The following is a 14,620-nucleotide window of genomic DNA, read 5'->3' as shown; positions in this document are numbered from 1 at the left end:
TCCTGCATATTGCCCAGATATCGCTCCATCTGATAATTACTTCTTTCTGTTCTTAAAAAATTCTCTTTGCAGTAAGCAATTTAAATCCATCAGCGAAGTAAAAGAGCACCTCGAGGATTATTTCTTGTCCAGAACGCAACAGTTTTGGAAAGAAGGCAAAATGAGGCTTCCTGAGAGATGGAAGAAGGTAATAGAGCAAAAGGGTTCTTATGCAACAAAATAAATAATATCTTAAACGTTAAAAAAATTTCTCAGTTGTTTTAGTTAATTAAATATAACTATATATACTTTATGATCACAGGAAGCAAGAGCAGACTTCTTTTCAATAAGTCTAATAAAAAAAAATCTGAATTTATGAGTTAAAAAAGGAAATAAATTTATTGCAATTATTAGCATTCTTCATCAATAAATATTATTTTATCATTTAAAAAAAATTGTAGTTTATTTATTAATTATGTATTATTTATGAAAGTTGATAAATATTACGAATGAATCACTTTTTGCCAATTTTTAGTTTAAAATTCGTCGCTTCCTTCAGCTGCGCTCGTAGAATTTTGTCTGAATTTAAATTTTTTGGATAAATCGATGTTTGTGGCAGCTTCGAGTTAGTCAAGATCCATTCCTTTCATTATTTTGTATTATTTTTCTTTTTGGCATTATTTGTTGACAAGAACATGATTTGTTTTAATAGATCTAAGATAATTTTGTAAATATATATAGATATAAATTACCATTGAATGTTCATGCTAGAATAAATAAATAAAAAAAGGAAGGAAAATTTTCCAAATATTCAGGCGAGAAAGAATTTTTATTGAACATCATAGAAATAATAATGTTGAATGGAAATTCAGTACGAGCTGAATTTTGAAACAGTCTTTTTTTAAACATGCAAAAAATTATTTGTTCCCCTTTTATTTTTTAGAGCTATTTTAATAGTCTGAAATAATAGAATTTGACTCTTTTATAAACAATTATTTAAATAATAATAAAATTTTCGATTTGATTTTTTGTTGATTATATTTATAAATCATGCATTTGATATATATTATTTATTTCTTTTTCCAATGTACTTTGTAATGGAATTCTCAATGGATGTAATTAATGAAATGTCTTCCTTTGTAACAGAATCTCCACTCACTTCTTGAGATATGGCCAAGTTTTGAAATTGCCACATCTCAAGAATTTTTGTATTCCTTTTGATTATCCTCTCATCCTTGTATTCCTTATGATTATAGGCATTTTGATGTTTTTTCTGAATTTGCTTTTAAATGCATTTATCAATTTACTTAAATTTTAATTCCATGTGAGAAGTGGCCTAGCAACAGGGCAGCAAAGAGGTATCACAGGAACAAAACATCAGTGCAATTATGCAGCCTGAAATTTAATGCGATGAGGGACAAAAAATAATGTCACTCCAGGGGCGCTATTTACCTTTCTAAATCAATTTTTCATGACATGGGGGAGTAAAAGCCCTTTTATGTTCTGAGCTTCATAAATATATGATTTCATTTGCTAGACCACTGCATATGAGAGATACAACCTGGTAGTGATTTTGAGGGGAAAAAATCATTTTAAGATTCCATAATGTATGTAATAGCAATTAATGACTAAAAAGTCAAATACAGTTAAAAAAAAGAATTCTCTGATTTTTAATCCACCACTAAATGTGTTTTTAAAAATGTTTCGTTTAATATCAAATTCATTTTATATTCAGGGTGAAATTTGGCTAACAACTAGGTATTATTGTAAATTGTTTCCAATGGGTCCCGGCACCTCTTAAGGCCAGCCTTACAGTTTACGGTATGCAATGCTGGAGCTTTAGGGAGACTTATTATTTTGCTCGAATTTGTAAGTCAAGATTCTTTAATAGGGTAGGCCAAAATAATCCTGGAGAATGTAAAAAGTCCGAAAATGACTATTAGCACCCAGCCGAACAGTTCTTTGTTAGAGATGTAAGAATGAATGCTTATCACCATCTTTGCAAACTGTTTTATTTATTAATTTTAGTCCATTTCACTTTAAAATCTTTAACTGGAGTTAAGGCAAATATTATATAATTAGCAAAGAATTAATCGTTGACTACTTCGGGTCTGAAATTTACAGTATGACAAACTCCAGTTAAGTAGTCTTTTAAGATACTTTTCTTTACACTAATTTTTATAGGTATACGCAACTTTGCTGAAAAAGATAAATAGATCCTCCATTGAAGGACTAATATGAAATACGTTTTAATAGCGTATGATTTCTTAAGCACATCTTATGTTGTTGTTGCTTATAATGGCACTTGCTATGGACAAGCTCGCTGGCGAAGTCAAAGATTTTAAGCCAAGGAAGCGTCTCTTGTTTTGGTAGTGCCAACTAGGGCCAAGAGTACGTCTTAGCTACTCACGCATCATATTCGCTTGCACAACCCCTTTTTTACAGGGGGGCACATTCACGCATCTCACAGATAGAACGGAGGAAGAACAACCATGCCTGCGCCGGGACTCGAACCCAGGACGCCCAGAACACGGGGAAGACGCGCTACCCCTATGCCAGGACGCCGGCGCATATCTTATAAAACTGTTCATCGATTGTAGATTTAATTCTTCTTTAAAAAAATGTTATAAGTTTTTAAATTTAATTTTTTGAACTAAATGATAAATTATCAAAAAAAAAAAAAATACTTTCATTGCAATATCAGCTTAAACAATCTCGAAATCACACAATTTTTAAAGAAACAATCACAAATACTAAATCTTGCAAGTTACGACTACTTATTCTGCATGAATGTCTAAAATGATTCATTTAATGAATTATACAGAAACATTTAAAAAAATACACTTTTATTAAATTCTAAAAAGTAGATTGATGTCCATAACATGAAAATAAAATTGAATTAAATGAATTGATCTATATCTGACAGCACCTTTGATACGAAATAAACAATTTATTAAAATTAATCGGTTATCTGATGATTAAATTCTAGAAGTATTAAAACAGTACTGACATTGAGAAAGCATTAGTATACAAATCTATAGAACATAAGAAAATGAGTGAAAAATCGATTATAAAACTTTATCTTTACGGATATGAGGAAAACAAATTATATAAAACGATTTCTTCCTTTCATCGAATTGGTCACAATAGCCTGAAGACAGAGTTTCAACTTCGAGACCGGAGAACCCCGAATTCGTGATATAGTTTCTTTAATGATCTGTAATATATATCAAATCCACCGGGATCAGCTGTCCTTTTGTTTGTGTGATTTGGAAATTCGGAGCGGGGGTGCCGGTTCAGGTATCATCAACTTCATCTGGCTAGGCTTAAAAATAAAAGTCTGCTCCTAAATAACCATTGTGTATTTTCTAAACGCTTTAATCCAAGTAAGCTAAACTATTAAGAATTGCTTTTAAAAATATATTTAATCTCCTAAATTCAAGTACATATTAATGACAATTTGGTAATTTAAACTTTGTTGATAATGGCAATATATGATTTAAAATTGAAATCAATAATCATTAGTTTTACTATTTTTTAGGATAATAATCGGGAAGTCAAGTTTTGTGCGTCCAAATATTTTAACCCTTAACGGTCGTAAGTCACCTAGTAGGTGACAACAGTGTTTTGTCAATTAAAGCATGTATAAAAGTATAGAGTCCGATGAGATTAAGGTTGGAAAAGCTGCATGAAAATTTAGCATTAGAGATCTTTAGCTAGCTTAATTCATAACTTTGTATACGGGAAAAAAAAATTGAAAAGTTTCTGCCATTTTTTAGAAATTTGGATGCAAAAATATATCCCCTTTTCTTCATGCCATGACTTTAAAAACTGTAAAATTGGCAATTAATAGATTTTTTTTTGGAAAAAAAATCGCTTTTCGGCTAAATAAAGCATTATTTTTCGTACTTATAATTTGCTGCTATCTAGTAAACATTCAGAGTCATAAACGGCCAAAGCTTACTCAGGTGAAACATGATAGCAAGCGAGAAGTGTTGAAAGTTAATATAGAATTAAAAACATTCTAACGATATCAATAGTACTTTTCTGTTCAGTTTCTGTCTCAAAAGTTACGGGGTTTGTTTTGTAGCAGTGTTAAGGTGTTTTTACATAAAACAATAAGAATAAGCAGCTCAGAAACATTAAATATAGCAATTTTGTTTTCCTGCTGTACAAATCAGATTATAATAAGAAACTCATAATTTTTTCAAATTATTATAAAATACGAGGTAAACTATTCATTTCATCTTCTTTTTAAAAACATAACAAAAAGCATGTCTGAAAAAACTAAAACATCATAGAGTTAACTTCGTATATTCAAATAATGATATTTGAAGCAACATTTTTGCATTATTAAATGGCATTTATGTTAGTATACTTCTTTGAAGGATTTATTAATTTATAATTTTTTCAAATATATCAAATAATATTTTAATTTTATTGTCTAAATTTGTTTTTTTTCAAATACTCTTTACCCAAAATAGATGCTTAGAATGTTATATTCTTTTGTATGTATAATGAATTTGTATAATGTATGTATATTTGTAAATGTATGTCTTTTGTATGTATAATGTATGTATGTATATGAAAAAATTATCTCAGTATTGAACTCAGAATTTTACAATGCCACAAATAACTTTCAAATTATTTGACTTTTTGTGTAAAATATTAGTTTTTTTTGTGTAAAATATTTTTTTTTTTGAATTTTTGTCTTTCTTTTTTCAAAGGCAATTTTATAATGAATCTTTGTCTCTCATTATAAAAGATCATTGTCCTAAAAATACATTTGATTTCATACAAAGATTTTAAACAGAATTTTAGTTATCAAACGTATTAAAAAGGAAAAAAATTTGAAAAATGAAATTTCAAAAAAGAAGCGGAAAATTGTTATATATATTTTAATTATTACACTTTTAATAAATTTGTAATTTAAAATAAAAAATTCTTTCAACACCTTCCTGTTTTGCAAGTTATTTCATTAGTTTTTATTTCCTGCATTGCATAATTTTTTTAACTTTAATTACCGGAAATTTTTTTCGCTATTTTCTTGATCTTAATTAATGTTTTTATGATCTACTATTCAACAAGAAGCGGCTGATCTGTTTATTTCTTTAGTTATCTGACTTTGAGATGTATACTAGCTGACCTAGAACATTTTTTTTTAATTGAAAAAGAAAAACGGAAGAAAGATTAAAGCTTTTAATTGGCCCATTGTCAATATTTTCATCGGCAATCTGTGTATGAGAATGACTGAATATTATCTAAATTTTTGCAGCAATTCCATGAATGTGTTCCATGAATGTTCCTCATGTGTTTCTGGAACACATGATGAACATTTAAAAAAATAATATCTCGCATATGCCAAATACCACAAAATTAAATCAAATTAAATTGAAAAATTTATATTAAAATATAGAAAGTTGCTGTATTCCAATTTTGAATTAAGTATCTGCAATTATACTTTTGAATAGCGTAGAAGCAAAATGTGAATGGTTTTGGAAACTTACAAGAATAAGATTTTAAAATAGACCATAAGGCTAAAATGAATCGATTAAAATGAATTTCGACCTTAAAAAGATATTTTAAACAAAGGCTATATTAAAATCACGGAAATGATTCGGTAATAAATTTTATCAGATGATATGCGGATTAACAATTCTGAACATTATGAAAGAAGCTAGTGATTAAGACACTTTTACCCAAAATGATAAAATAAAATATTGCCCACGCGAAAAAGTCACGAGTCGCACCACTTTTATTTCGGAATCTACGAGTTATGTTGCAAGAAGAAGAAAGAAGTGGCATTTCAAGACAGCTTAAAGCAGTTAGATGTAAGATTACAAATAAATTTACATCATTAAAGTTGTTCGATATATAGTCTTAGAATATACCGAATGATTACAGGGCTGATTTTTTTCTCATTTGAATTAAAGACACGTCTAGAAGACATCGATGGCGAGAAAGAAGATTGCCAATTCAGATATTGTCCAAATGATATTGAACAATATCTCAAAGACTTTCATAAACCGCCTGCCTTTGGTTGGTGAGCAGGAATTTGCTGCAATACATGATCCGAAATAGAATCCATTATGCAGTGGGGCAAAAAAATCGGATTTTGAGATTCATGGTTGATGGCTTCCGTAGTTGATCTATGGGGACTTAATGCTAGGGGAGGGGTGACTCACTATTAAGCTTGATGACAGATCCAATCAGGCAATCTGTAGACGGGGCGTGAAATGTTCTTTTCATCACATGTGCTCTGGGCGATAAAGGCCTATAAATACGTTTTTCTCTATTCTGATGAAAAGGGGATGCTCTAACAGAGCAACTGTTTCTTCTTTAGTTCTAGGTTATCACAACCTGGAACCTGTGGCGACGCGCGTGCTCTGATCGCTGTGCTGACGATGGGGTGGTGCAACTTTTATTTCTTCGCTTCACATCGATGCATATTTATTAGAGCTAAATTTTTGTCTTTCTAAATGAATCTTCTTTAAATATTTATATAATACAATATTTTATCTCCTGCATTTTGACATGAAATAGGTAAGTATTTTATCTAATTAATTTTAATAAAAAAAAAGAAAAACATGAAGTTATTTTTTGAAATTATTTTTTGCTCTTTCTTAGACATTCATATGACTGCGATTGAAGTAAAAAATGGTAGTAGAATTCAGCTTAGAATTAAAATAATGTCCATGTGGGAAATATTATCAAAAGTGAGGAATATTTTATGACGCAAATAACTTATATATATATATATATATATATATATATATATATATATATATATATATATATATATATATATAAAGTTAAAAGTTTGAAGAACTGCTTTAATAAGGATTCGAAAGTTTGAATGTTTCTAGTTCTGAAACAAGTGGATCAAATATGTAATGCCCTGAATAGGTGATCTTTTATAAAATTATTGTGAAAGAAAATATTTTGAGGGCATTAATTTTAGATATTTCAGATTTTGGTACCTAGCGGATTTTCTGAAAGTTATTTATGAGCCCAGAGATTATTAAAAAGTAAATTTGCAGAATTTTAATATCTTCAAACGGAGGGAACCTTCGTAAAAGATATTATAGTTCCTAATCCCATTCACAAAAATGTTTGCGTCATGGATCCAGTAAGAAGTTCCGTCTATATTAACACGTCATCCCAATTGTTCATTAAACATATTGTCCTAATCAATTCACATCTGATTAAATGCGAGAATGAAATTTTCTTAATAATGAACTGAGTACTTTAATTTATTACTGTAAGGGATATTGCAGGTTCATTATCCAGATAATATTTTATCAGGATGCGATGATTGCATGATGAATGCACTAATGTGTAACATGGAGTAATTTTCAATTAAGCTAACTAAAAGGACATGTGAGGTATACATTATTATTATAAGATATTTTTAAATGTCTTCTCTTATTTGTTTATCACTGTTTTTCTTTTATTTTCTTTTGTATTTTTCTTCTAATCCTTGTAAATTAGCTTTTCTTGCATGGGTAATTAGTTTCTAAGGTTTCTATTCTTCCCAACAACAGAGAAGCTGTTATAAGAAAGCAGCATTTACAGTTATCTCGTTATCAAACTGATGATACTAAAAGAAAGGACTTGAATCAACAGAAATCTTTATTTGGTTTAGAATTAAGTGATTTATTGCTCTAATATATGAAGATTTTAAGAAAAATAAACAATGGGGACAGTTTACGTGGCATTATAGTCGCGTAATAAGCATATTTGCGCGCGCAATCTGACATCTAAATGTATAGTGAACCGTCCATTTAAATGCATGGTGTTCTTTTTAAAGTTCTGGTGTGCTGTTACATTCCTTTCATCTTGCTAGGCGAGCAATGAATTCCAAAATGAAATTGGCGTGGAACTTTTGATGTGCATCACCTATGAATTCCCTCCATACTGAGTGGTTTATGAAAGCGGATTCAAAATTCTTTGAGAGGTAACATAAAGACAAATTGGAATCGCACTGGCATAGCAGAGAATCTACATGTGTGGCATAAGCGCCATCTACGTGTGCTACTGAACAGAGAGGATGAGAAATGAAGCAACAACACGAAGGAAAATGAAATGCTTTTTGTAAGTCATAATATCTTTCTCAAATATATTGAATGGATTAAAAAAAATAAAGCACAGCATCTTGAATCGTTAAATACGCTGAAAATCTTTGGTACTTGGGACACACCATTGGGAAAATTCCCACCCCATCATAGATTTTTTATACATGTTATGAGGCCCTCATAACTTTTAGTGATGGTACAGGAACTAGCAATTTGATAGAGTTCCTGAGGATTTAATCAATGGTAGTTAAGTTAGGTGATGTATTTTAATTAAACGAAAGAGCGATCATACTTGATATATTGTTTGACAGCAAGCAATATATTTGGAATATCTGAATATTTAGTTTAATAAGTTTAGAAGCTACTGATGATCTATTTTGCGATTGGCTTTGTAATTGGCGTATGAGGAGGGTGATAACTGAGCTGGATCCTCACTCTCTAAATTTTCACGCCATACAAACATGGAGATGTGTAAGCCATAAGATCTGGCTTAATGTGATGTTCACATACAGGGTGTATCACAGACAATGGAATCGGTTTCGAATTCGCAATACTCCACTCATGGTAGAGCAATACTTCATTGCATAGCGATTGATGCATCTGTTGTTAGAACTCCATTCATCCGTACGTGGAGGAATGATGTAAGTAGTTAATGACTTGCAGTACAAACATTAATTGAATGCGCAACACGTATTTCAGTCGAGGAATGCCATTTATAAGATAACATTTTTGATCTTGAAATGCTATGTCATTGCAATTCGTATTTGAGGAAGAAGTATTTCAGTTGAGCAATGTCTTTATTAAATACATAACATTTTTGATCTTGAATTGCTATGTCATTGCAATTCGTATTTGCGCAAAAAGTATTTCAGTTGAGCAATGCCATTTATTTAATATATAACATTTTTGATCTTGAATTGCTATGTCATTGCAATTCGTATTTGCGCAAGAAGGGTTGTGCATTTGTCAGGAGATTTGTACATACTTAAATGAATCACCCTCTATAAATAAATTATCTATAAATGATAGACTTTCAAATCAAGTACAGTTAAGCCTCAGTATATTTATATTTGTAAAATCCGCGCTATAAAAAATATTAGAAAATATTTTGCGGCATACAAATGCAATTATTTTTTTCATGTTATCAAATTCACCTGAAACATTAAAGAAATTTTAACTGAGAAGTGAAAAGTCGTTAACTTTTTTAAACCAAACATTTTTTTTCTGGAAGTAATTTAATAAATTATTAAAAACTTATATAAAAAAAGTATAAATTTATTGCCTTTATTTGATTTCATTTATCGAAGTTGGTAAAGTGAAAAATGGAATATTATTGATAATCTTTTGCTTTTTACAAAAGATCTTGCAAATATTCATGAAATATATAAAAAATTTAATCATACGCTATCTAGTAGTTTCATTTTATTTGCATTCAATTTGAAGCAAAAGCATTATGAAAATGCAATTTTTCTATTTTCATATTATTGTATGGACATTATCGGAAAAGTAGGAGTTTTGATTCGAATATTCATTTAAAGCGTAATAATTAAACAATGTTGCCTAAATACGAGACACGACATTTTATGGCAAATTTCAGGGGGAGTGAGCTGATAATGCACCGACTCCCTGTAGTTCCATTTCGGGGAATTTTTATGTCCGGCGTAGATGCATAATGATGCAACATTCTCGTCTCTCGTAAAGCTTTTGTTGTGTAAAATGTCGAATTATTTAACGCTTAAGTTTATGAAATCTTGGCTTCTTTTATGGAAAAAGGCTCGATAATGACTTCATCTTGTCCTTCATTGCAATGATGCTGGAGAAAATGAAACTGGCATGGCTAATTAATATATGCCAGTAAGCAGATCATTTTGCTCCAACTTATTACAGAGAAGCTGGAGCTCGGAATAACCGGAACTAAATGTCAAGGATGTTGGGACCAACCAATATTTCCCCCATCGACTGGGTTGCTGACGTCAGGAATGACGTAGAGACGACGTCATACAGCTCACGAACCCGCGCGGTGGATACCCTGCGATAATAGAATCAAGCTCGGGCTCGAACAAAGTTCGCTAGCAGTCTTAAATTCAAATAATGTTTTTTCTCCACACTAGCTGTTTTGGAGGAGGGCTTTCTTTTCCTTTGCTGATTTCAAATGTACAGATCCCCCCCCCCTTTCGCATCAATGATCGATTCGCTTCTCTGCTATTGATTATTATTATGCTTCAAAGACTATGCCCCAAATTTGGAACAATTCTTCGAGTCTTGAGATTTTTTTTATAAATATATTACCAATGCAATGAGGTCTTAAATTAGACTTGACACTTCTAAGCATTTAAAAAGATTTTGCATATTATTATATGAAATTGCAGAAAATAGTTTTTACCCCTAGCGATCTCTTAACTTGTTAACCAGGTATGACGAATTATTTCAATGCGAAAAAAATTGAATATAAGTTAATTACCCGGTTAACAAGTTAAAAAATTCCTTGATCCAATCTATGCACGATTATTTTGCTTTGACTCCGAACATTTATATGTGTATGAAAATAAAGCAAGCCGATCAATCATTAAATCATAACTAAAAAAGTTAGAGGAATGCATTGAGACATTTTAAAAATTTTATTAAAATGTCTCAAAGGAAATTTGTTTTACAATAATTTTTGAGTATTCATATTGAAAAATGAGACAAATGCACGCTGTGTTATTATTATCTTTGTGGTCTCGTTTGAAATTGGCATATATAACTTAAAAATCCTTTATAAAATCAAGTATTCTTTAACAGAAATTTTGAAATTATGCATTATGCAATTTATGCTATAATGAAAAGAGCGAAATAAAAATAAATTATGATGCTCATTACTTTTTGCATGTTCATATAAAATAAAGCTTCGCATATTCAGAATTAAGTCTGGAATAATTCACTCTCCAAGTTTCAAAGGAATTCTAGTTTTTGAAATTGGGATATATAGTTTAAAAGTCCTTTATAAAATCAAGTATTCTTTAACAGAAATTTTGAAATTATGCATTATGCAATTTAAGCTATAATGAAAAGAGCAAAATAAAAATAAATTCCGATGCACATTACTTTTTGAATGTTAATATAAAATAGAGCTTCGCATATTCAGAATTAAGTCTGGAATAATTCACGCTCCAAGTTTCAAAGGAATTCTAGTTTTCGGATTCAGTTGATAATCGACATAAAATTACTTCGCCGAACACAGTTTCTGCTCGAATAGTTCATATGTCTGGCACGAAAATCAAAACCTGATTTCTGGACAGCGATACTGCTTTTAGCACCTTTCAGGCGCGTTCCAATTTCTGAAATTCTTGAGGCATGTTAAAATTTTTTTGGCTATTTTTAAAGACCGACGCCAGAGATATGTTTGGGGAAAAAAACATACAAAAATAAATATACAAAAGAAAAAAATGTGAATAATCTCATTAAAATTGTTCATTCATTATGTTTGGGGTTAAAATGATAAGTTATTTAACATTATTATTATTATTATTTTTTTTTGCAAGATGTGGCTGGAAAAGCATTTATGTTACATAAATTATTTTCTGAATCTTTTGTTTTGCAATATTGATGACTTTAAGGGTGAAAATTTTCTTAAAAATTTTTTTAGGAATACGTTTTGTTTATTTACAAATATTTTATTACAAATTTCAATAAATTTTTATTTATTTGCGTGTATAATGTGAAAAATAAATAAATTAATGCGTTCTTTCTTATATCTGTTTTATTGTATGCAGAACACACTCTTTGACATGACTTATTTCGGATCTTTAATTAGGATTAAAAATAATGAAATAATTCCGTAATTATTATTTTAGCGGCATTTATTTGGAAAAGCCTTCATGCTGCATAAATTATTTTTGTATTTGGTTTTTGCAGTTGTTATTGAGAGAAATGACGAAAATATTGGATCACTAATTTTTAAGAAAAGACGTTTCAATGAAAGTAAAGCATATTCTTCAATTATTTTAGAATTATTCAATTTATTTTTCAAAATATCATTTATTAAAAAATATATTTAAATCATTAAGAAAATAGTTTAAATATTTTTATGAAATCATGAATTTTGGAATTTTGAACGAATCTTTTCTATGTCACGTTTTTACTGTTTGAAATTGAGTCTGAAATGACCAGTATTATAAAGGCTTACAAACTTTTAAAACTTATTAATGCAAAAATTATTCTTTGAATTAATATTAAAAATAATTAGCATTAAAAATTAAACATTATTTAGCATTAAAAAATTAAAAATTATTTAGCATTAAAAATTAACAATTATTTAGCATTAAAAATTAATTAGCATAAAAATATTATGTTGAAAAATTTTCTGCAGAATACTGAGGAAAGAGATAAATGTGGTTATTTTGTGATACATTAAGAAAGATAATTTAAGTAAGTTGCTGCACAAACAAGATATTTCTTTTTTCTGTTATAATTTTTTCACTAAGCTTTTAAAATTAAAATTTTATTTTGCTCTGCTATAAAATTTTAATTTTATAACATAGCATCTCGAAAAGGTACTCTATAAAATCAAAGAAAAATATGACAAATAGTCAAAAATTATTTCATATTAATTAAAATCAATTAAAAAGTTGTTTGAAAATAAAATAAAAGATTTCAGAGTTTTCAAATAAATGCAGAAAGAACTGAATTTATTTGAAAATTAATAAAAATTAATTCCGAATTAATATATTCGTCCGAAATGTATATATTTGGTTTCTAAGGGCATGTGATTTAAAACATTGTAATACAATTCAAGTTTCTTATCGAAATTGCACTACTGTAAAAATTATAACATAATGCAGTTATTTTAATATAATTGAATAATAAATTAAATAAATTAAATTTCCTTCAACCAAAAAGGAAACAATATGTTCTTGGCTAACATTTTCTCATATTTATAGGTTCGAAAAAAGAAGAGTCCATATTTATTTATTTTTTAAAAATTTTAATTTCTTTTATTTAAAAAAAATATTTTACTTTCATACCATTACACTAAATTTAAAGTGATATTCATAAATTCCTTTGCCAAATGCAAATATTTGTTAATTGGATCAAAACTAGTTATTATTCCTGGAATATGATATTGTAAACGATATTTAGAAAGAGAAAAGCGCTAAAATACTTTCTTCACAAATTTAAATTAAGTAAAATTCAAATTTTCTCTACATAGTATTAAGGGGCAATTTATTATATATTCCACAATAATCGGCCACCTTGCATAGTGTAAGACAATAAAAAGTTGCATGAAAGACAATTTACAAAGCATTTAAAGCAAGTTTTGTTGAAATAGAATTATTAAAATAAAAGTTATATCGATGACAAAAATAAATAAATAAATAAATTCTTGTCTTCAAAATATGCTTGCTCCTAGAGACCATCACAAAAACCGTAAAACAAACAAACAAACAATTCTTTAATTGTTCTATTTCGATAGAAATAGCCGTAACTGCTTTAAATGTTTTAAGGAATCATCCCTTAATCTTAGGCGAATTATTTCAATTTTCTTTTTCCTAAATTTGATATTTTAGGATGCTTAGTGAATATATTTGAGCGATTTCACGTATTTGCGGCAACGTACAGATTTGTTTAACTTTCTAAGTCGAAAGGACTTGATGAACGATGTGGCCCTTGAAATATTATGCTATGTTCTTCAGGAAATGAGGAATGTTCTTTCTCAAATTATAACTTAAGTCAGAATGAATACCTTTGAAGTAGAAAATAACAGAATTCCGAAGAACATTAAATAAAAGTTCAGTTTAACTGAATTTTGAACACTTTGCATTTAATAGAATGATGCATGAAAGTTTATTTTAAAAAATTACTATAATATTATAATTTAATTAATAACATCTTAGCCGTCTGCATTGTTGAGAATTAAATGAAAAAAATAAAAGGTATAACCTTTAAATATTGATATATTTATCTCCGACGGCCCCATCAAGTTTCCCGCATGGTCTCTGGCTAGGTCGGGGTATTGCACAGTATATTAATATATATAAAAAAGAAGTTTAAACATGCGTGAGATTATAAACAAGAAGGTATTGAATTCGTAAAAAAACACATACTGCACCAACAATATTTGTTGTGTTCTAGAAGTCACAATTGAATTTAAATTAAATATATTTCATTCAAAATACTAAAACCTAGGTGAAGAATATTTCGGATTTAAAAAACCCATTAGAAACTTTGTTTACTCTGAAGATCTTCATGTATTCACGTTTAAAGATAAACAATACTTTGAAAATAACAACATTGGATACTGAGGTCTTTGTAAGTTACTCCGCCATTGTCAGATTTAAGTCGATAGTTTATTTCTTCTGGTATTATTTAAAAAGGAAATTCGACGGAAAGGAATAAATGATTAAATCTTATCACACCAACAATGTTGCATAATGATAACAATTAGTTTCGCTGTATGGTTCTGTATTTCAGTTGAAACGGTTTATTTTGAGACAATATTAAAGTAATATGAGTTTTATTTCAAGTTTATAAAATTGTTTATTATAATCATTTTTTTAAATATTTCATTTTGTAATGATTTATTCGAA

The sequence above is a fragment of the Argiope bruennichi genome, chromosome X1 (genome assembly GCF_947563725.1).
Source record: "Argiope bruennichi chromosome X1, qqArgBrue1.1, whole genome shotgun sequence".
Classification (NCBI taxonomy): domain Eukaryota; kingdom Metazoa; phylum Arthropoda; class Arachnida; order Araneae; family Araneidae; genus Argiope; species Argiope bruennichi.
The sequence above is the reverse complement of the archived record's forward strand: the minus strand, read 5'-3'. Positions refer to the sequence as shown.